This window comes from Chrysemys picta, chromosome 3 (genome assembly GCF_011386835.1).
Source record: "Chrysemys picta bellii isolate R12L10 chromosome 3, ASM1138683v2, whole genome shotgun sequence".
Lineage (NCBI taxonomy): Eukaryota > Metazoa > Chordata > Testudines > Emydidae > Chrysemys > Chrysemys picta.
This window is the reverse complement of record NC_088793.1, coordinates 23,622,602-23,645,927: the sequence shown is the minus strand read 5'-3', so window position 1 is coordinate 23,645,927 and position 23,326 is coordinate 23,622,602. Positions and strand designations below refer to the sequence as shown.

The following is a 23,326-nucleotide window of genomic DNA, read 5'->3' as shown; positions in this document are numbered from 1 at the left end:
AACCAGAGGAAATGCCAGGAGTTTGTGAAGGCTTTTGACTTCATGGGAAGTCATTACCAGAGAAGGCAGAGGAATTTGGGAAAGATTTAAGAACAACAATCCATGAAACAGCTTTAGCTACATTTCGGGGAAAGAGACCGTAAAAAAAGGACTAGTTTGAAGAAAATGAAGCGGAACTATTACCTCTCATCAACATTAAGAACACAGCCTAGCTGGAACACAACAAGAAGCCAACAGAGAGTACTAAAGTGAGACTTTGACATACAAAAAACAAGGTACAGCAAGCAAGCAGATGCTGTGCAAATCATCACTTGATCAATCTCTGTGAAGAGATACAGACAGCCTCAGACACAGGAAACCTCAAAGTCATGTATGACGGCCTGAAGAAAGCTCTTGGTCCCACTGTCAGCAAGGTTTCCCCTCTCAAATCACACAACAGTGTGATCATTTCACAACAGTGAAATCATAACAGATAAAAGCAAGCAGTTGTCTCTTTGGGTTGAACACTATTCAAAGCTATACGTACCATGGGCGTATAGTGGGCCATGATCTATTCTGGGGCCTCCAATAATTTCATAGACACCAAAACCAATCCCTCTGGTTAAAGCCTATGTCAGTTCTTGTAAAGATGGGTCATTTCTACCCTGTGGGCCAGTGACACAGGAAACAGTACTCCTAGAGGTCATACTCCAGGGATGCTGGGAAGTGCTGCAATTCAGTGTGATTTGTTCTCTACACTTTCCCCTGGCTATGTACTTCTGTACCAGAAATGGATATATGGATTGGTTACAGATCTTGCTTATACATACCAGATGTGTTCATCATAAGATCCTTTAATGCTCTACTAGGTATGACTGAGGTTTGTTTAAATAAGATATTTTAACCACAGCGCCACCTAGTGGCTGAACTAGTTTTAACATTCCATTACACCCCTGATTCTCAACTTCACCTGCACAACACTTGCATCTCCTAGTGAGAAGAGAATCAGCTTCCCCTCTGAATGTTGCCAAAGGGTCTGCATGCATGCTGTTGGTCCCAGGCCTCCGGACCCAAGCTCCTGCACCTGATCAGAGATGGCAGCACCTGTGAGGGAACCCTGAATGGTGGCAACTAGCCAAAAGGAACCACTCCCATGTCAGTTCCCATCTCCCTGATAATTTCCAGGATTATGTGAATGCTTTTGGGGGGGGGGGAATGAGGATACGTTATCTCTGTACCAACACTATGACTGCCTCTTATGAACTAATCCAGGGGTTCTCAAACTTCATTGCACTGTGACCCCCTTCTGACACCAAAAATTACTACATGACCGCAGAAGGGGAGACCAAAGATTGAGCCCACGCAGGCCCCAGGTGGGGCGTTACCTGGGGTTCTTTCAACACAAAGCTCTTGGTAACTTTTACTCTGTGCGAGGTGGTATCAGGAAATAAATTAGGGGAGACACGGCCATCCGACCGATAGATGGCTGGCACAAACTGGACAACACAAGAGTGCTTTCACTTAAAGCTAAACCTTTACTTAGTCTCAAGCACTTACACACCTCCGCAAGAGATTAGTAAAACACCCCCAATCCTTGATAATTACCAAAGCTGAGTGTGGCTCTCGAGTGACACAGCGGCAGACTTCCGGTGGCCAAATCTTCTATCTGCCGGTGGGGACCACAAGATGTATCCAGAGGGAGAGTCCAAAAAGAGTCCAACTATTTCAAACTTTCCCCCCTGATTTATACATTAGTAATAGAATGACATGTCCCTTAAAGAAAACTTGTTAAGTAAGCAGTTTCAATGGTCAAGCAAGAGGTTCCTTCTGATTATTGATTAACCAGGTGTGGGTTTTTCCAGAGTTTTCAGCCTTGAGACCCCAATAGACATTCCTGGGGCACATCCTGCTCTTTTAAAATGCATGTATCAGCAACTTCAACACAATTCTTATCAGGAAGGACACGGGGTCAAGCTGCCCTTTCTGTGGCACCCCAAACCCCCCTCCCCTCCTGCCTTGGTCAAGCTGAGACTGCTGAATAGGCTGCTTTTAACAATAAGCCATAGTGGTTTCAGGCACTTTACTGGTTTGCCAAAATCTCCCCGTACAGGGGGGCCAAAGCCAAAGCCTGAGCCCCACCGCCTTGAGTGGGGAAGGGGTCAAAACTGAAGCCCAATGGCTTCGGCCCCAACCAGGGGGCCTGTAACTTGAGCCACACTGCCCAGGACTGAATCCCTTGGGCTTTGGCTCGGGCCTGGAGCCCCAGCAAGTCTAAAGCATCCCTGGCGACCCCATTTAGGGTCCCAACCCCCAGTTTGAGAACCGCTGGACTAATCTATGCAATGTCCAAGCCATACATGGTAGCCCTTTGTGCATACATCCAGGAAAACCTGACCAAAGGCTTTATCTGATGCTCCTTTCCCCCAGCAGGGTCTCTGGTCCTTTTCATTAAGAAAAACAATGGAATGCTAATACTGTATCCCTGCCCCTAACCTTGGAGTTGCTAGATTATGTGTTATCTGCTAGAATTTTTACCAAACTGGCTCTCTCCGGGCTTACAATCTAGTGCCCATTAGGGAAGGAGACAAATGGAAATCTGCCTTCCAAACCCACTAAGTGCACGTTGACTACTAAGTAATGTCATTTGGTCTGACCAAGGCCCCTGAAACCTTTCAGCACTTTGTGAACAATGTGTTTAGAGAAATCCTGGACCTGTATGTAGTCATTTATCTTGATTACATTCTTGTGTTTTCAGAGAACCCCGAGCAGCATTGTTATCATGTCCGTTTCATCCTGGAAAGACTACGGAAGCACAGCCTTAATGCCAGGCATTCATAGTGGAAGCTGATGCATCCAATGTAGCCATTGGCGTTATACTCTCTCAGAGGCAGGGTGAGAACAAGTGCTGTACCTTGAGTGTACGACTCCTGAAAACTCATCCACTCATCCACACAGAATGGAATTATAAAATACTAGAAAAGTGGTGCCATCACCTCAGGGGAGCCCTGCCCCCGATGCAAGTCTTTACTGATCAGAAAAGCCTTTAATATCTATGTAAGGCTCAAGGCTTGAAACAAAGACAGCTGAGGTGGGCATTATTCATCTCTGTTTGACTTCATCATCACCTATCACTTGGGAAAGGTGATGCCTTATCCCAAAAGGAGGAATGCTACCAAGACGGTGAGGAGCCTAACCAAGAATCACCCAGTCTCCTAAAACCTTGGAACTTCCTTAGTGCCATAGTACACCAAGAGCTGATGGATCTAATCTGATCCACCTGGTAGGATGACCCTTTAGCCAGGAAGTGATGGAACAACCTGAGCAAACCAGAACCAAAATGCAATGCTCCATACAGGATGGAGTCACATATGTTGACAGGTGCATATACGTTCAACCGGGGCATCCCTGGTTGGAGGTGCTTCACCTCTACCTTGATACTCCATTGGCTGTCTTAACACTTTCTGCACTGCTTCCTGTTTGTTCTGGTGATCTCGTATGTGAGGCAAAATCCAGGACAATGTTGACACTTGTGACCTGTGTGCACACACCAAGATGCCATTTGCTAAGCTCCTTGGTACTCTGGTATCCCTGGGCCTTGATTATCCTGGATTTCATAGTGGAACTCCCAGACTCTAGCCACACAGTGGTCTTGACCATTGGAGACCAACTGACGAAAATTGTGCACTTTATCTCCCAAGACCCCCTTCCCTCTTCTGAATCCTGAATCCTGAATCCTCTTCCAAACAAATCCTGGTGGTGTATGTTATCCGTCTCCATGGGCTTCTGGACCATATCAACTTTCACTGAGGCCCACAGTTTGTCTGAGGCTTTTGGCACAAAATGCTGTGGTCAGTGCACGTTCACGCTTTTACCTCCTCTGTGTATGATCTCTAGGCAGATGGGCAGACTGAGAGGGTGAACCTAAGGTGCTTTCTCTATCAAGAAAATTGGTCCTCCCTCTTACCCTGTGCTGTATTCTTGTATAAAGCTGACCACACCCCATGAGGCAGAGTTCCTTTTTTGCAAATCATAGGCTCCACCCTCGTTTCCATCTGGCTTTACCAGCAGCCTCCTTGAACCCAACAGTCACTGACTGGATCCAGTGGATTCAACGCATCCAGGAGGAGTTTAAGGACCATGTTGAACATGGAAAAAAAGGATTACAAGTGATATGTGAGCCATTGACACCAGGAAGGCCCACCTTTTGCACTGGGCCAAAAGGTCTGGTTCATCTCAAAGCATTTCCATATGAACAGGCTGTCCCACAAGCTAGACCATCAGTTCCTCAGACCTTTCTGGATTTGTCAGGAAATCAGTCCCATCACTTTCAGATTACAGCTTTCCTGTCCCCTTAAGATAAGTCCTGGTTTCCACATATCACTCTAGAAGTTTTACACAAAGGACCATTTTCTCTACTGGTTCCAACAGCTGCCCCCACTGGTCCAGGTCCAAGGGCATGAGAGATTCATAGTCCATGCTATCCCCTACTCTAGATTGTAGAGGGGGAAACTGTCCTACTTCATAGACTGGAAAGGCTATGGTCCCAAAGTGTGCTCCTGGGAACCTGCTCCCCATATCCATGCCCCTGACTTGGTAAAAGGATTTCATCAAGATCAATGGGGCTTGGTGCCAACCCAGAAGAAGGGTGCCCCTGAAAGGAAGAGGATAATTTAAGGATCCACAGGACTAGAACGTGGGTCAGTGGAACTTGGGGCACCTTACATCATCACTGGGAAGCTATGTAGAGCCACAGCCAAAGAGCACTCTGGAGAATAGGTGCTACAGGAAGTACTGCCTGAAGGGGCCAGAGTGACAGCACCCTGCAGCCCACTGATTTGGCCCATACTAATTATTTAATCTTGATGGTGCCCCGGGAAGCTGTCTGGGCAACCACACAGACTTCTGGCTTGCTGCAGCACCAGACCTCACCTTGCTTTCCAGTCACTCCACCCAGACTTTTGCCTCCTGACTCCAGTGTGGTAGCTACTCCTGATTTCCGGTCTCCGATCCCAGCCTGACTCTTGCCTATTGATTTCAGTACTTACAATTGCTTTGATACCTGCTCACTGACTACGGACTCATGGCTGTCCTTGGCTTGGTGACACCAGCCCAGCTGGGACCACTAGGCCAGACTGCCTACGCCCATGTCCTTTACACTTTAGCCTTGCCAGCAACGGATCTTATCCTGATGTTTTTGCTTCCTTTATTGGTTTTCAACACTTCATAACTTCTAATTTATATTCATTGCTATCTATTTCCCCTTTTTTTCCATTTGTTAAATTGCTTTTTTTAATCATGGAACCAGGATGGGCTTTTTAGCCAAAGTTTAGAATATAAAAATTTTATATTACCTATTTTAAATGCTCACTATTTCCTCCCTATAAACACACTAAAGGCACAACGCCTCCAAAATTAATTACCACCTTTGACAACTCATCCAAGGTCACAAAAATTTTGTGGCATGGCCAGAAAACTAATCCAAGTCCCTTAACTCACCTTCCTGTGAGTTAGTTAGCCCTTCCTCCTACCACAGACTTATGCTGGCAAGGAGTAACTCCACAACACAAAAGAAAGTTCTTCACATGTTCTGGTATAAACAGGTCCCAGTTTTGAAAACCTCCCTTTCCAGAATATGTTCTCTGTACACTCTGATTCAACTTGAGTCTTTCCAAGCTATAGCAGCCCCCTTCTGTTTTATGTCTGCCAGCTAAGGAGGCCTAGTGGATTAGCCAGCCCCAGCTACAGCCTCTCTTCATCCTTCTACAGCTAAGTATCAACTATAATGAAACTACAAGAGCATAGAGATCTATTTTTTATTTGGGTATGACACTTTTGGGGGATATACCTATCTCATAGAGCTGGAAAGGACCCTGAAAGGTCACCAAGTCCAGTCCCCTGCCTTCACTAGCAGGACCAAGTATTGATTTTGCCCCAGATGGCCCCCTCAAGGACTGAACTCACAACCCTGGGTTTGGCAGGCCAATGCTCAAACCACTGAGTTATCTATAGTAAATGGTTACCACCTCCTTACAGCATGAAGGAGTCTTGTCTGCCTACCAGGGGACACTTGCCCTGAACTACCAGCAGCAGGAAACACAAACAAACCACACTGCGCTATTGTGAGTCCTGCTTTTTCCATGTACAGACTAGCGCTTTAGACACCCCACATTGTTACACTCGAATGCCCGCGTACCTTGGCTTCTGGTCACCTGCAGTGTACACTGATCTGCTGCCTCTGTGGAAGCAGTGCACCCCAATTCACTGCTTTCTTCTCAGTCCAATGCTCTCATTAACATGAGGTACTTACATGTGTTTCTAGTGAAACAAAATTGAAGTTTATTTAACAAAGCTTGAGATAAAAATTCATATAAAAGCAAATATAAGGATATGGAAACATAGTGACAGATAAAAGAAAAAATATAAAACACAATCTACAGATTATACTTATTAATAAGTTCCTTTCCTGTCTAATAAGGTGTTTTTCACCCAGTGGTCAGTCCATGCCATACCTGTTCAGTCCAGAGAGATTTCACGAGACTTTCACGCTGGCAGAGTGTCCTCTCTGTAATGGATAACATCCTGTGCCCTTTTTCCTTCTCTTATACAGTCCCAGACTTTGTCTCACTTCATAAGCAGAGCAATTCAGCTCAGCCCTGATGATTCCCTATTTAGATTCTTTTCCTGGGGTCCTTCAGTCATAAATGCTCAAACCTGCATCTGATCGAGATGTGGCATGTCTGTGTCAGAATGGGATCTTGTGGCTCATTGGTGTGGAGTTTCAGCTGTAAGCAGTTTTGGCTTTGCTTTCAAGTAGAAAAGACCTCACTCTGGATGAAATGAAATGAAAACAGTAGGGTTTTTGGCCAGATCCACAAAGAGACTTAGGCATTGTGACGCTGAGCTTTGCGATGCCTAACTTTTAGACACCTAAAAGATCACTTGGACAATACCAGGATTCACTAGTATCCACAAAGTTTGGGGTGGGAGCCTGGGCTTCTATACAGTCATGGAGATAGGCACCCAAAAATGGGATCCACAAAAGCCTGCATGCTAGGCTGGAAGCTGCTGAAGCTAGCCAATGGGAAATGCTGATGAGATGGGGTGTGTCCAAGCCTTGTCCCTCTCATTGAGTTTGTCACCTAGGCCTTGGCTACACTGGCGCTGTACAGCGCTGCAACTTGTTGCGCTCACGGATGTGCAAACACCCCCCCCCCCCGAGCGCAGCGAGTGCAGCGCTGTAAAGCGCCAGTGTAATTAGCGCCTGCAGCGCTGCACGCTCGCTCGCAGCACCGCAAGCTATTCCCCTCGGAGAGGTGGAGTACTTGCAGCGCTGCGAGAGAGCTCTGGCAGCGCTGGCGGCGCGACTACACTCGCGCTTCACAGGGCTGCCACGGCAGCGCTATTAATCCCCAAGTGTAGCCAAGGCCCTAGGTTCTGGAGGCTGGAGGGAGGCACTTAACCTTGCTTGCAAACCACAACCAGGAACCCTCGCCTGGAGTTAGGGTGACCAGATGTCCCGATTTTATAGGGACAGTCCCGATTTTGGGGTCTTTTTCTTATATAGACTCCTATTGCCCCCCACCCCCTGTCCAGATTTTTCACATTTGCTGTCTGGTCACTCTACCTGGAGTCAGTTTGTTTCTTATGAGAATGAGTTAGGCGCCTGCATCATTCCACCCACAATGGCAGAAGGTGGTGGTGTCTCACAACTTTTAGCCCAGTGGTTAGAACACTCACCTAGGAGTGGGAGACCCAGGTTCAATTTCCCTCTGCCTCATGGGAAGAAAGGATTGAACTGGGATCCCCCATACCTCTCAGGAGAGTGCTTTAACCACTGTGGGGAGTGTAGAGTGGGAAACTGTGTCACAGTTTACCCAATTTAGGATTAAGCAGATTTTTCATTGAATACAATTTCAGATAGAATTATTGTCACTTACAGTAACTAGACATACATTTATGGTAAACAGGTAATAACAGACAAGACAGACTAGATAAATAGGCCCAAGTTACCACATTCTGGGGTACCGAAAAGACCTTCCTTCTTGATGGTTGTCACCTCCCCGGATCTCCTGGTCTGGCACTTCAGCCTTGTTCTGCAGTTTCTGGTCCAGCATATCACCAGTTTGGGGCTTGATTTCATTTGTATTCTCATAGATTTTCACATTCACCATTACTCAATTTTCCTCCAATCAACATTCAACACATTACCTATTGATTTTTACAGAACCTGTCCATTACCCATGTGCAAGCCTCAATTACCTAATGTCCACATTTTCCCTGCTGAATTTGCAGTTCATCATTGCATGTTTGTGTCTCTTGCTTAAATCTTCCAACACGGCAAATTACTTATCTTGCCAGCAATATCATTTTAAACAAATCAACAAATTATATCAAAGAGAAATTAACAAAAATACACTCATGCAAGGCAAAGCCTAGGCCTGTGTGTTACCTTATCTATCCACTTACTCCCTATCCATAACCACAATTATTAAAAATATAGTTAACAAAGGTTGTAATCTTATCATTAGCTATCTTTCATTTTAATGCTAAAGATTACTATGTGTATATTATCCTCCCCCTTCATCCATTAGCAGCGATATTTTGGAGAGCACACTATGATTAATCTCAACATTTCTTATCTTCTGCAAAAACAAATTTATCAGGGAATTTTTATTTTACTTCAAGTCCAAAACCTTTGTAATTTTCTATAGCCAAGTTTGATCAATGCTTTTCCTGTTACAAATTTTGAGGTGCTCTGGTTTTCAGGCTTTGGTTTTTAGTTAATTTTAACGGTACCCCAACACCACTGAGTTATGGGATATTCTGATGTGGGGCATCCTCAGTCTCTCCTGTTGAAATTATTCCACTGTGTATAAATAGTCATTGTGCCAGAGAGAGAGAGACTCTATAGCAAGTGATCAGGGCACCCACCAGAGGTCCAGTCCCCCTGCTCCAATGGTTCTCAATTGTTTATCCATAGTGGAACAGTTTCAATGGACGAGATTAAGAGAGCCACACATCCCATTGCTCGGTGGTTAGATCTTTCTTCTGAGAGGAGAGACCCCTGTTAGAATCCTTTCACCTCTTAGGAAGAGGGGGAATGAAGCCTACGGGTGTCCCACATCCCAGATAAATGCTCTAACCACTGGGCTAAAAGTTATAAGGTGGGCAGTGGCACCAACACCATCTACTTCTCCTCCTGGATTTTGAATGGGCCCCAATCCAGTAGGTTGTGCACACAGGCCACCTCCTAGATCAGTCCCTGCAGGGAAGATAGAAGTTTGTTCATCTATCTTCCCTTAGTTTGTGGATCGCACTATGGTTTAGGCGTGAAATAGTGCCCAGGTACCTAGCATGAAGCAGGATTGTACTTGCCCAGAGTCAGAAACGTAGACACCTAGGGAACTTTAACAGCAAAAAATTAGACTCTGAGCAAATTTAGGTGTCTACAGAGTTTGGTGGCAGCTGAATGAGGGGTTTGTGGATCACAGTTGAGCCTAAAACTGCAATGTAGGCTCCTAAGTGCTTTTGTGGATCTGGGCCTTTGTCAAGAAGGGATGATCTCCAGTTTTATTCTTGTTTGCTAGGCTGCCCCATCTCCCCCCACAGCATGGCATGTCCTTCCTGCCTTGTTGTAAGATGCTCTAGAATTCGTAGGTAAAATGACTTTTCTGGTCTGGACTCTACCTGGCAGGCCTCAGCTAAGCTGCCAGGGGTGTCTTGGAACCCAGACAAATAGTACATGCCATCAGATGGGTGCTTAGATAGTTAACCAACTGGTTAATGTTTGTAAAGTTCCTCAAAGAAGAAAAGCACTGTGTATGCGCTAATTATTATTAAGAAACATGCTTCAAACAGGATGTTTTGATATGAAAGATGTTCAATAAGCCCTTACCAAATCATAAGATTATAAGTGTATTTCATTAAGAAATCATTAGGACATTAAAAGATATCCTTACTAATCTGTACATGATCTAAGCTTGGCAAGCCACTGTAACCCAGGCTTGCTATATAAGTATGATTGCCTTTCTAGCCGAAAAAGTTTTGGGATTTCACATGGTAGCATTTCAATTTATCAACAATATTACAGATGAAATAAAAACTCTGATTTTTTGGAAAATCTCCCTTTCTAGTCTCATTACTTCTTCCTGGGTTTGATGAAGTGCAGTTGTTGTTCCTGGCATTTGTGCCTTTGAATTCAGCATTGCACATGTTACTTTGAGTTTGAGTAGGTCTTGTACATAAAGTGCAAAAGATTTTCTGCAGGCTCTGTGCAGGGGATGCTTGGATCTGCATCAGTTGATTTGCATGGGAAAAAATTCCACTTGGGAAATGTGCAGTCATTAATAAAAGATACTAATTATGATGTATAGTAAAATAAATAGTGTATTGAAAATCATAGTTATTTGTTTTAAAGGTTGCTTGAATTTTAAAAAAATTAAGTGCTGAAATGCCGGACTGTAGATATGCAAAAACAAAACAAAAAACAAACAAAAAAACCCCCAAAAATGTATTCAGCAAAAAATGATCGACTGTATTTTCTTAGTTGCCAGTGAATTCTCACTAATTCTTATTTTCTAATTACAAGCATGATCTTGTCGTGATTTCTAGATGCTCTTGCCTTTACCTGTGCAGAGACTGCACGACTGGCCAGTTACAGATGAATGAAAGAGAATAAGAGGTAGTAAAATACAATAGAAATTACCATATTAATCTTCTGTTTTTAGGTATAAAAGACTTCTTACAAAAGAAGTTTTGGAGCATGCACAGCTGGCAATAGATATTTGCTAAGGAAAATCTGACTCCTAGCAAGAAAGGATCGATTAATTCTTTTCACATATATTGAACAGTTTAGAAAATAAACTTTGTTCATTTAATATAATAACCAAAAAGATTTTCTGTGCATTTGGCATATAATTGCACCACCTCACAACAATACCAAATAGAACACAACACACCAACGTTTCATCATTATTTTTACCCATCAACTTCTAGGTATTTTACCAAAACCATCTAATGATGCAGAATTATTTGCATTTATAAAACTCTTTTCATCCAGAAGGATTCCCCTAAACATTTTAGAGTCCTAATCTTGCAAACCTTTACTTTCACAAGGTTATTCAAAGCCATCACCCACAGTCATAGGAAACAGTAAGGGACAGATTTTTCAGTGTATATAATCATCTAAAGATGCACCCAACTTCCATTGACTTCTTCGGAGCTCATTGCAGGAGTGGAGCCTTAATTAGCTAGCTGACTTGGGATGTGACTTCTCATAAGTGAGAAAAATAATTCCAAATATTAGCAGAGCTATAGTTATGTTAAAACAAAGGTTCCTTCCTACACCTATCATGAACAAGATCCAGGTTCATTATCAACACCTTAAAATGTAAGACAAAGGGATATTCTTTCAATACTTGCATACCCGGAGAGGAGTACATGTACACAATGCGTGGAGACTGTACCACATAGAGCATAACATTTGAGATGCCCCCTGGGAGGAAGAAATAAAAATTACTAGCTGGACCCAGGCTATAGAGCTTCCCTCGTAGTCTACAAAGAGTGGCAGGACTGTCTTGTGCAGAGGACGCAGCTGCACGGTGTTTCTGTGGTGTGAAAAAACATCCACCAGAGGCTCTACTGAGACCAGAAAATGCATCTGAATTCTATTTTCAAAAGTGACATAGGCACTTAACAGCCTCCTTTGTCTTGTGACTTAAGCCAGACAGACTTTAAAAAACAATAATTTTCTTGGGCAAGAAAAAGCTAACAGCTAAGAGACACAGATTTTTTTTCCAGAAGATGTTATGTTGCAAGAATATTAGATACAGGAAACAGCACCCGTATTTCCTTAAAAAGAATAGTTGAAACATTGCTAAAATATTGTACCTACATTGCTCTCCCTATTATGAGGAACATTAAACACAACATTCTGGATAAAATCGATGGTTAAAAATCTATAGCACAGTACAATATTATAGCTTGCTATTGAAAACAGGAAATGTTGCACTCTGAACTCTTCAAGGCAAATATTTATACGTATGACTAGCCCTCTATACATACACTGGCCGAGTTCTACCCACTTATTCCAATCATATCACCCTAGTCATAGAATATGCCAGCCATTCATAACTCTATAGTGGAATATGCTCCTAGGTTGAATTATGGGTGGTAGACTAATATACTGCTGATTGCATTGGTCTTTGTTGGTATCACTTCCTTCTCCTTGTCTGGTCTTTCTTTTTCTGGTTTTGTTTTCTATATGTTTTCACTGCTCCATACTAAAGAATATCTTTGTAGGGCACAAGGTATAAGGACAATGTATGTTTATATATACACATGTCCTATAAAATGTACTTATGAGTGAAGCTTGTACTTTGTTTTAATATGTTCATTTATTAAAATTATTCTTAAAAACCTACTTATTTTTAAAAGTTTGTATGTATAAACTCCAACCAATAGCAAAAAGTCTCAGAACACATGCCCATCATTTGATCTCCAGTTTTGTTCTTATTTGCTAGGCTGCCCCATCTCCCCTTCCCCCCCCCAGCAGAGGAACTCATGTAGGTAAAAGTATGTTCTATTTTTGTATATCATGTGAAACATTCTTTGTACAAAGTGGCCATAACCTTGGTTTAATGTACTCCATGGCATGTCCTTCCTGCCTTATTGTAAGATGCTCTAGAATTTGTAGGTAAAATGAGTTTTCTGGTCTGGACTCTACCTGGCAGGCCTCAGCTAAGCTGCCAGGGGTGTCTTGGAACCCAGACAAATAGTACATGCTATCAGATGGGTGCTTAGATAGTTAACCAATTGGTTAATGTTTGTAATGTTCCTCAAAGAAGAACTCTTGACAACTGAAAGAGAGAAGCCAACCATATGATATCATTGCTATAACTCTCATATTCCTCACTCCATTCCCTTCATAGTATTTATTCCCTTCCCACACATTATATCACAGTTACATTTAGGTGAAACTTTCAAAACCACGTAAGTGCTTAAGTCCTATTTTCAAAAGTGAAGTAGGCATGTAGGTCCAGATCCTCGAAGGTATTTAGGTGCCTATCCACCACTTCAGGTGTCCAATTCCACCATTTTGGCACCATGGTCATTCTGAAAATTGTTATTCAGCTGCTGCCTAACCTGGTACCATCTCAGACCCCAACACACCTAAAATTTGTGTCATGAAAGCTCTGATGTTGCCCCAGCTAACAAGCTGCTCAAAGCCCTAGCTCAAGCTGAAGTACCTACAAAATATTAGCCACTAACCTTGGTAAACCACAGCTTTTAAAGACTCTACTGCAAATCACTTAGCTTTCCCTCTCTAGCAGCCTTCTAAATACATTACTCTGCAGTCCTTTTGAAGGAGACAGCTAGCACCTTTAGTTTAGTATAAAAGGTTAAAAAGAAGTTCTTGATGGTCACTATGGATTTATTGAAACAGCTTCCCATGTAATTGATATATATATAAACTTTGCAGAAGTTGTCTGAAATAAATAGCAGAAATGGGGAAAATATTTTAAAAAGCCATAGATCTTGCCAACTCAACGCTAGGGCATCCTGACCGTGAGTCTGGAACTACAAGAAACAAGTCATAAACCTCTGAACCTTGGAATTATGAAATTTGGCACAAAAAAGGCAAAGCTAAGCCTATCATCTCAGCTATGGTTGATACTTGGGGTGTATTTCCTGCCTCTTCAATGGGAGTATATACAGAGATGAAGCACTTTGAGTGGAGATAAATAAACAGCACTGAGCTGTAGCAAATAAAATGTGTGATACAAAGAAAATGGGAAGGGTGAGGAGGAGTAATACAGATGGATAACAAGTACATGAAGAAAGTGGGAAAGGAATGCATGAGAGATGGTCACTTCCCCAACCCCTTGACCAATATTCTTCACTTCATTCCACGTTGGGCTGTGCTCAGACATAAGGAAAAAGAGTGAGCAAGGACGGGCACTGAGGAAAAAAGAAAACATGAAAGGAAATGGAGAATGGAAGGAAATGAATGTAGTAGGTGCTAGAGAGAAAAGAAGAGAGATAAAGGAATAGTGAGTTGTAATAGGGAACCAAGGAGAATGAGGAATGGAAAGGGCAAAGGACTGGAATGGAGAATCACAGCAGAATGGCAAAAGAGGGGTAGGGGGAATGATACAAGGTGAGAGAGAAAAATGCCAGAAGGGGAACAAGAGAACAAAGGAAAATGGAGAGACTTGAATTTCATGGAGGGAGGAAAGAAACATAAGACCTGAAGAGGAAAAGAGAAGAAATTATGTGCATTAAAAAGAAGACAATTAAGAAATGCAATGTGAAGAATACAAAAAGGAATGAGTGGGAGTAGACAAGAGGACTGGTTCATTTAAACGGAAGGAGCAATTGTTAATCTCACTCTCAAAATTCATTTCAGTTGGCCTGGAAATGAACAGTGTTTAGAATGTGGATAGAAAACTGTTTGAAGGACCATTAAGTAGATGGCCTCAGCAAAGGCTCTTACGTAAATTAAGTTGTCATGGGATAAAAGGGAAGGTCCTTTCATGGATTGAGAACTGGTTAAAAGACAGGGAACAAAGGGTAGGAATAAATGATAAATTCTCAGAATGGAGAGGGGTAACTAGTGGTGTTCCCCAAGGGTCAGTCCTAGGACCAATCCTATTCAACTTATTCATAAATGATCTGGAGAAAGGGGTAAAAAGTGAGGTGGCAAAGTTTGCAGATGATACTAAACTGCTCAAGATAGTTAAGACCAAAGCAGACTGTGAAGAACTTCAAAAAGATCTCACAAAACTAAGTGATTTGGCAACAAAATGGCAAATGAACTTTAATGTGGATAAATGTAAAGTAATGCACATTGGAAAAAATAACCCCAATTATACATACAATATGATGGGGGCTAATTTAGCTACAACGAATCAGGAAAAAGATCTTGGAGTCATCGTGGATAATTCTCTGAAGACGTCTACGCAGTGTGCAGAGGCGGTCAAAAAAGCAAACAGGATGTTAGGAATCATTAAAAAGGGGATAGAGAATAAAACGGAGAGTATCTTATTGCCCTTATATAAATCGATGGTATGCCCACATCTTGAATACTGCGTACAGATGTGGTCTCCTCATCTTAAAAAAGATATATTGGCATTAGAAAAGGTTCAGAGAAGGTCAACTAAAATGATTAGGGGTTTGGAATGGGTCCCATATGAGGAGAGATTAAAGAGGCTAGGACTTTTCAGCTTGGAAAAGAGGAGACTAAGGGAGGATATGATAGAGGTATATAAAATCATGAGTGATGTGGAGAAAGTAAATAAGGAAAAGTTATTTACTTGTTTCCATAATATAAGAACTAGGGTCCACCAAATGAAATTAATGGGCAGCAGGTTTAAAACAACTAAAAGGAAGTTCTTCTTCACACAGCGCACAGTCAACTTGTGGAACTCCTTACCTGAGGAAGTTATGAAGACTAGGACTATAACAGCGTTTAAAAGAGAACTAGATAAATTCATGGAGGTTAAGTCCGGTAACGGCTATTAGCCAGGATGGGTAAGGAATGGTGTCCCTAGCCTCTGTTTGTCAGACGGTGGAGATGGATGGCAGGAGAGAGATCATTTGATCATTACCTGTTAGTTTCACTCCCTCTGGGGCACCTGGCATTGGCCACTGTCGGTAGACATGATACTGGGCTAGATGGACCTTTGGTCTGACCCAGTACGGCTGTTCAGAAATGTATGAAATCTGGGAGCAGGGAAATATCTAACAGGGTCTCATCTGCTAAGTGTCACTCATCTGTGATGATGATGACTCTCTCATATATGTCTTTGCTGTTTGTCATAACTATAAAGGGAAGGGTAACATCCCTCCTGTGTACAATACTATAAAATCCCTCCTGGCCAGAGACTCCAAAATCCTTTTACCTGTAAAGGGTTAAGAAGCTCAGGTAACCTGGCTGACACCTGACCCAAAGGACCAATAAGGGGAAAAGATACTTTCAAATCTTGGTGGGGGAAGGCTTTTGTTTGTGCTCTCTGTTTTGGTGGGAGTTCGCTCTTGGGACTAAGAGGGACCAGACAGCAATCCAGGCTCTCCAAATCTTTCTGAACAAGTCTCATATTTCAAACTTGTAAGTAAACAGCCAGGCCAGGCGTGTTAGTTTTTATCTTTGTTTTCTCAGCTTGTAAATGTACCTTTTTGCTAGAGTGTTTATCTCTGTTTGCTGTAACTTTGAACCTAAGGCTAGAAGGGGGTCCTCTGGGCTCTTTAAGTTTGATTACCCTGTAAAGTTATTTCCCATCCTGATTTTACAGAGATGATTTTTACCTTTTTCTTTAATTAAAAGCCTTCTTTTTAAGAACCTGATTGATTTTTCCTTGTTTTTAGATCCAAGGGGGTTGGATCTTGATCCACCAGGAGTTGGTGGGAGAAAGGAGGGGGGATGGTTAATTTCTCCTTGTTTTAAGTTCCAAGGGGTTTGGATCTGTATTCACCAGGGAATTGGTGAAGAGTCTCTCAAGACTACCCAGGGAAGGGAATTAGCACATTGGGAGTGGTGGCAGTGGACCAGATCTAAGCTGGTAGTTAAGCTTAGAAGTTTCATGCAGGCCTCCACATTTGTACCCTAAAGTTCAGAGTGAGGAAGCAGCCTTGACACTGTTTCTCTATCACTCAGCCCTGCTGAAATGTAATTCATAACCAAGTGGTGCTGTTGGGAGGGGAAAAGATTTCCCTTGCAGTTCTTCCTCCTGGCCTCCAAGGGCTGCTGAGCAGACTGCCCAAGCTTTTTTCTTAGCCTTCTGTGCTACACTCCTACCTCCCGGCCCCACCATGCTAGCTAAGCTTCCTCACCTATCCTGTGCCTAGCTGTACAGCACAGTGGTGCAGAAATTGTAGTGGAGATAGACAGTGGGAGGAGGATGCAGAGGAGGTCTCCCATACTAGCTGTCTCATATTTTCAGCCTCCAGGGCTGAAAAATGTCTAGCCCTGGAAAATACTATATGACTATAATAGTGGGGATTGTCCTGATGCTTTGGGGAAAGGTACTGAGGGGGGTTCCCATAAATGCAAGCCAGAGCAGTCTAAGTCTTTGGTGAACGGAAGAACGGTGGTTGCCGAATAGTAGGTACAATAGGATCAGACAAGGCTTTGATGAGTGATGGGCTGGAGGAGAGAGTTGCCTAAAATTAAAAGGAATTATGAACAGCTTGGTGCTTTCTGCAAGAAGGGAGAGGGAGGATTGCCTAGATGAGGAGGATCTAGGAATTGGGGTTAGATGAAGCAGACAGTAGAGTAGTACAGAATCCCTGATTGCTGCCTTTAGAAGCTATGGCCATCCAAATAATGAATTATAATAATTAACAGCAGGCGGGGCACCATGCTGAGCCATGCAGGACAAGAGGCTGGTACCAGTAGCTTTTAAAAAATATGCTCTGCTCTGGTGTAGAAAGTAATCCCTCTTCTCTACAGGTGTCCTGGTGGAAAAAGTCTCGTTATGCAGAGCTTATTTCTTTTTCAGGGGTCTGTAATTAAAGGCCATGTTGTAGAACACCAAGTGGGTCTCTGCTGGCTGTGATACAAAATCTATTCATGTAACAAAATTGCCTGGATTATCTAACTGAGATCCTATGAAATCTAGTCACTAATTTTTCTTGTCTATTTGCCTTGGAAATTTTTCCCAGTGTTTCCTTAAAAAAAATAAACTTCCCTTTTGTTGTTGTTGTTGTAATTTTTTGCTTTAAATTGACTGCAGTGAAGTGTTTTGGTGAACACCAATGCTGGCTTTCATCAGTGATCCCAGCCAATGAACTGTATATGATTTCACCAGATGTTGCTCCTATTTGTGACAATAAGATGTTGTGTACTTCTCAGAAATAAATTAAAATAAGAACGAGATATTAGAATGTCTTATGGAAACAAGACACTTTCCCATGCTGTTTTTTTATAACATTTGCTGTCATATTTGAATTTATTAATAAAAATCAGAAAAATGGTCAAGTGAAAATTGTGAGTAGGAAGGAAACATCTGCTACATCCACTATTAGACATAACTGGGTGTTGTTGCTACAGTTTTGATACAAGAAGCCAGGTTCTCAGCTTGTATATGTTAGCATAGCTCCACTGACTTGGACAAAGTTCTGCTGATTTACACCAGCTGAGGATCTGGACAATGAGTCTCAAGCTGTGATTAAAAAGAAAAGAGAAAGGAACAACGTTTGGGAATGAATTTAAAGATGTCTGTTTCTTATCTTATTTAAATTCTGAATGCTTTCCATTAACATACGATATCTTTTGTATTGTATAGCATAGTGTCTGTGCTGTATGCAGCACTATTAAAATGACATGTAACATGAGCCTCTGTTAAATCAAAATTACTTCAATCAAAACATCCTGTGTTCTGCAAAGCGTATGTCATATTTCCTTCCATTTTCTTTGTTCTTTCGGGGTGGGCTGCCATCTTTATTTAATTCACTGATCTCTTGTTAGGCTTTTGTTATTTTGCTATGTTATTGAATCATGTCTTATAAGAAATTTGGTGGCACCTGTATATTTGAGGAAAATCTGAGGCCAGAATAATTAGTATTTGTAGGATGTTTTGAAAATGTACAGGGCTATGTAAATACAATCTATTATTACCAGAAGCATTGGTATTAAGACTCTTTCCTCTTTGGCTCTTCAAATGAGAACAACATAACTCTGCAAAACCAGCCTTATATTGGAATCATATTCTGTACATATTGGAAATGCTCACTCAACTCCCACAGAGCCATGAGGAAGATTGCTTGTGTGAGAAACGTGAGTAATCCTAATGAGTAAGGTAGCATTGTGGTGTAGGAGGTAGGTGATAAAATATATGGTATATATCCCCTCACTTCAAAGCCCCCACTGGTGGCTTGATCCAAAGCCCACTGAAGTCAATAGGAGTCTTTTCATTGATGGGCTTTGAATCAGGTTCCAAGCAGGGAGTGAAATGTGGTGTTGGACAAATTTACCAAGGATTGTGGTGTTTTCTCCATCACTAGCAATTTTTAAATCAAGATGAGATGTTTTTCTAAAGGATCTGCTCTAATTCAAAGAGGAATTATTCTGGGGAAGTTCTATGGCCTGTGTTACAGGAAAGGCCCTTCTGGTCTTTGAATCTGTGAATCTATGAGTATGAGACCAAGATGTTGGCAAAGGTAGAGTTGTGCAGAACTTTGAAAGTGAAGACAAGAATCTTGAATGTAATGAGGAAGGATGAATATATTATGTGCCAAATCCTGCCTTCTGCAACACCCACGGAAGTGGCTTGGGTTCAGCCCAGTTGTATAAGTGTCAGAGGCTCCAAATGAGGCCGAGAGTGTGAGGTGCTTTAAAAATGCAGAGACAGATGTGATCCCTGCTCCAAAGAGTTTGGCACCTGGGATGTCTGATTTGAGGATGCTAAGTGATTACATGTGAACTCTTCCTTGTCTATTAATAAGTAGTTGAAGATCATGCCACGTGCAACTGGCAAATTAATTTTCCATAAAATCTCTGATTTGGCCTATTGCTTTCATGTCATAGCAATTTTGGTATTTAGGTATTCCTCTGGGAGGGGGGGAACCTCAACATGATTTGTTTTGTTTGCTTTATAAGTAAAATTTCTAGGAGATGCCAATTGTGGCCCAGATTCTCTGTTGGTTTACATTGGCATTGCTCTTTGTCTCCCATGGTGTAAAAGTAATTTAAATCAGCTGAGAATATGGTCCTATAGATTAATTTTTGGTAATCATAGGTATTCCCATCACAAATGTAAATAGTTATATATTAAACTTATTTTCTAATTACTTTGAAATTGTATTGACCATTTATTCCTGTTTGTGGAACTATATAAAATCCAAAAGGCTCTTTTTCAAAATAAAAGTTGCTAGCTGGCTGCATTTTTCATTTTTCACCCACTGGCTTTTAACTTTGAATATAAAAAGATGACTTGGAAACATTTTAACCTCCACTTTTTGAAATCAACATTTCATCAAAGCAAATAAATGAAGATTTTTTCAAAGGCAACCCTGCCAAAAAGAGTATGAGTGAATAAATGTATGAAGTGTAGCTAGAACTGGGTTACAGTCTAAAACTACAAGACACAAAGTGAACATAATTTCATCTTGAATGTTTTCTCTTGTCAGAAAAGCATACATCATTGAAGTGTTTTATTAGTGAAATATTCCAGTAGGTTGTATAAAGACTTGATCTTACAACCTACACATATATGACACACATAGAAACTTAACTCATACAAAAACTCTAGTTGTGGTCAGTGGATCTACCCTTGTGAGTAAGGGGTTAGAGATTAGGCCCTATCTTTGGCTGATGAAAATGTTGTCTCCACCAGTGGAATTACTTCAATTAATGTATCTGGGGCAGCACATAAATATACACTTTATATGTTTTCAGAAATTCACACCAGATCCAAATCAAACAAAATTAACTAATTTCATATTGCAATAAAATATTGTTCTGCTAACACACAGGTGTACTCGATGGAAAGAAGCCAGCAAAAATACTTGAAACCTAGAGCAGTGAAATTACAAAGAATTCACAGAAGATCATAGGTCCCACTTTTAATTACATAAAGAGCCATTTATTTAAACAGGCAAAAGGGGTTTTAATCTCAGCTGAGTAAGTTTGGGGAAGTGCCATTTTGTTTCAAGTGTGCAGTAGGTCAAAAATCTTTTCACTCTTTCTTTTGTTTTTAATAGTATAGATTTTTATTGACATATCTTTAACAAATAACAGTTGTTGTCTTTAAGAAGAAAAGTTGTACTGAAGTAGGAGAAGGTCCTTCCAGAGGTACGATTTGCATAGAACTCTGAAGGAGTTTGGATATTTAATGAATTTATTCAAACCACTTTGGTGCATAAATTGGCACACATGGAAAAGACATATGGGCTTGATTCTCCACTTCATTACACCAGTTTTATGCTGGTGTAACTTCATTAGAGTTGCAGTGGTGTAAAATTGATGTAACAAAGTGGAAAATCAGTTCCATATGTGTTTCATGTACCTAGAGAGTTGTATATCACACACTCTTCATATATGGTACCTATGCAAAGTGATGTAATATATGGGAGAGACCACTTTCATGTTAGTTCATGTGAGTGAATATATTATCTTGTAAAAGTTCAATATATAAAATGTATGTTACTGATATAGGGTCAGATTGTGAACCCCTTATGCAGCTGAGAAGTTATTCACTCAAGCCCTCCCACTGATTTCAACAAGATTACTGGTGCTTAGCATTCAATACATGCTTAACAGTTTTTCTGGGACTTACAGAATGGCCCATTTTGATGGAGCAGAAAGATAGTATCTCTGAAAGCATAATGTCTCCTTAACACCATATTGGTGTGCTGATCTTCACTACTGGCTGAAAAAGGAAGAATACTACCTATTTAATATCATCATCACTTCCTAAAACTTCTAGGTGTATTTTGTAAGTATCCCAACCAAGCAATGACCTCCCATCTCTGTTTATCTTATGAGATCAGATGGGATTGTAACACAAAGCAGTAAGACTCCAAACTAACAGCTGTAGAAAAAACAGTCCAAAGTTCTGATCTGTGTACAAGATTCACAGCATATGTTAAACTGTTATTGTGTACAATGGAATGAATTTAATTTTGCAAACCAATTGTTAAAACACGCTGCAAGATGTCAAACTCATATTTTTAATATGTTGGGCAAACTATCAAATGGTCAATGTTCCTTGCTTCAGCCTTTTTTGATTAGTAGCTTTGGAGGCAGACTTGGACAGTATTATGGAAACAATACAAGGATGAACAAAGAAGGAATTGGAGTGATAATTTGAGAGAGTAACTGGGAAATCGGTCAAAGGATGAAAAGCATGATGTAGATGGTTCACGGCATGTTGCTTTTTGTCCTGTTCAGTTAAAAACAATGTGCTGTAATTTATGAGTGGACAGACCTGTTTAATCCTTATTCGGTTTATGTAGATGCATGGGTGTCCAAAAGCCCTAAATCAGTTTTATAGTATGCATTACATGTACTGTTGACTGGCTGACCTGAATAAAAATGAAGTTTACAAACTGGTTTTGATTAACCATGTCTGATTGTAGATATTTGGCCTATTATTATAGCTAGAAGTCAGTTGTTTATATTTTGTTAAATTGTTATGCATCTTTTGAGTTACATTCATGGTATACATAATGTCCAATTTAAAAACATAATGTTACTTACAGATAACAGGCTGGTATGAATAAGTCCTGTGTCATATGAAAATAGCAGAGCATTTATCTGGATAGCACCCATTCAACTGCATTGTAATACATTGGAGGAACTGCAGACAGGGACAAGAGAAATCTGAGTGTTTTATCTATAGCAAAGACAGGACGATCTGTTTGAGTGACAGGTGTTGCTCCAGATCTGTTATGCTTGAACATAACAGCACGTATGGAAATTCATAGTGATCTGGCTTCTTATAGATTTTGCTGTATACTCGTTAGGTGTCTCAAGGAAAAAAGGCACCCATGATTGAAGCCCATTTTTTTAATTTTAGTGATAGATATTGCCAGTTGGGCACCCATAACTAGTGGGCACTTTGGGGCTTAAATCATTAGCGCTAGTGCTCCTTTAAGTCAGTGAGTATTTCAATCCCACCAAGTTATGGGACACCCAGAACCTTAAAGGAGGCCCTCAGCAACTTGTTTTAATGTTTGCACCATGGTTTGGAGGTGAAAAAATGTTTGGTGAGAGTTCCAGTATTATTACTATTCAATATAGATCAGAATTTAGCCTACCTTCTATTTGAATGACCTTAGTCACCAATGGGAATACATCATGCCTTGTTCCAGGGAGAGAATAGTTATGGCTGGATGCTAGCAGCTGCAGCAGCAGCAGCAAATTGACATAGCTATGATGTAGCTCTGGTGGTGTGTAGAATGGATTTCTTTCTTGAATAGTCTCTTGCAAGTATTCATTTGGCAAGAGTCAGTATGGGAGGATTTAGGTTTCTTAAATCCCTCAAAATTGCATGTTCCAACCTTATTCATGCTCTATTTCCTTCAACCTCAGCTCTATAAACCTTCTGTAAAAGCATACCTTCTTCTGCGCATTGGACATGACCCCACCATTTCAGTCGTCTTGTTCTCAACTAATGCAAGACTGCCACTTGCTGGGATCATGCAAGTATCTCCTCCTTTGTGACAAAATCAAACCAATGGATGTTAAAAATATGCTATACCTTTTGGCACTGAAAACTATTTAGTTTCCTCTCCTCAGCCGCTTTTAACAGCCAGGTTTCTGCTCCATGTATCAGAAAAGTCATCACTACCTTGCTGAACACTTGTATGTCAGCTGTCACACAGACATCCTGCTGCCCAAACAGAG

At 41.3% G+C, this 23,326-nt stretch overlaps 1 long non-coding RNA gene across 1 annotated transcript in view; it reads left to right on the top strand.

The window, feature by feature from the left end:
- Positions 1-15,983: 15,983 nt before the first annotated feature.
- LOC135982021 (uncharacterized) overlaps positions 15,984-23,326 on the top strand; it is a 147,443-nt gene continuing 140,100 nt past the window's right edge. The window contains exon 1 of the long non-coding RNA XR_010599220.1: positions 15,984-16,087. This is a non-coding gene — a long non-coding RNA (uncharacterized LOC135982021). The remainder of the gene's footprint in view (positions 16,088-23,326) is intronic.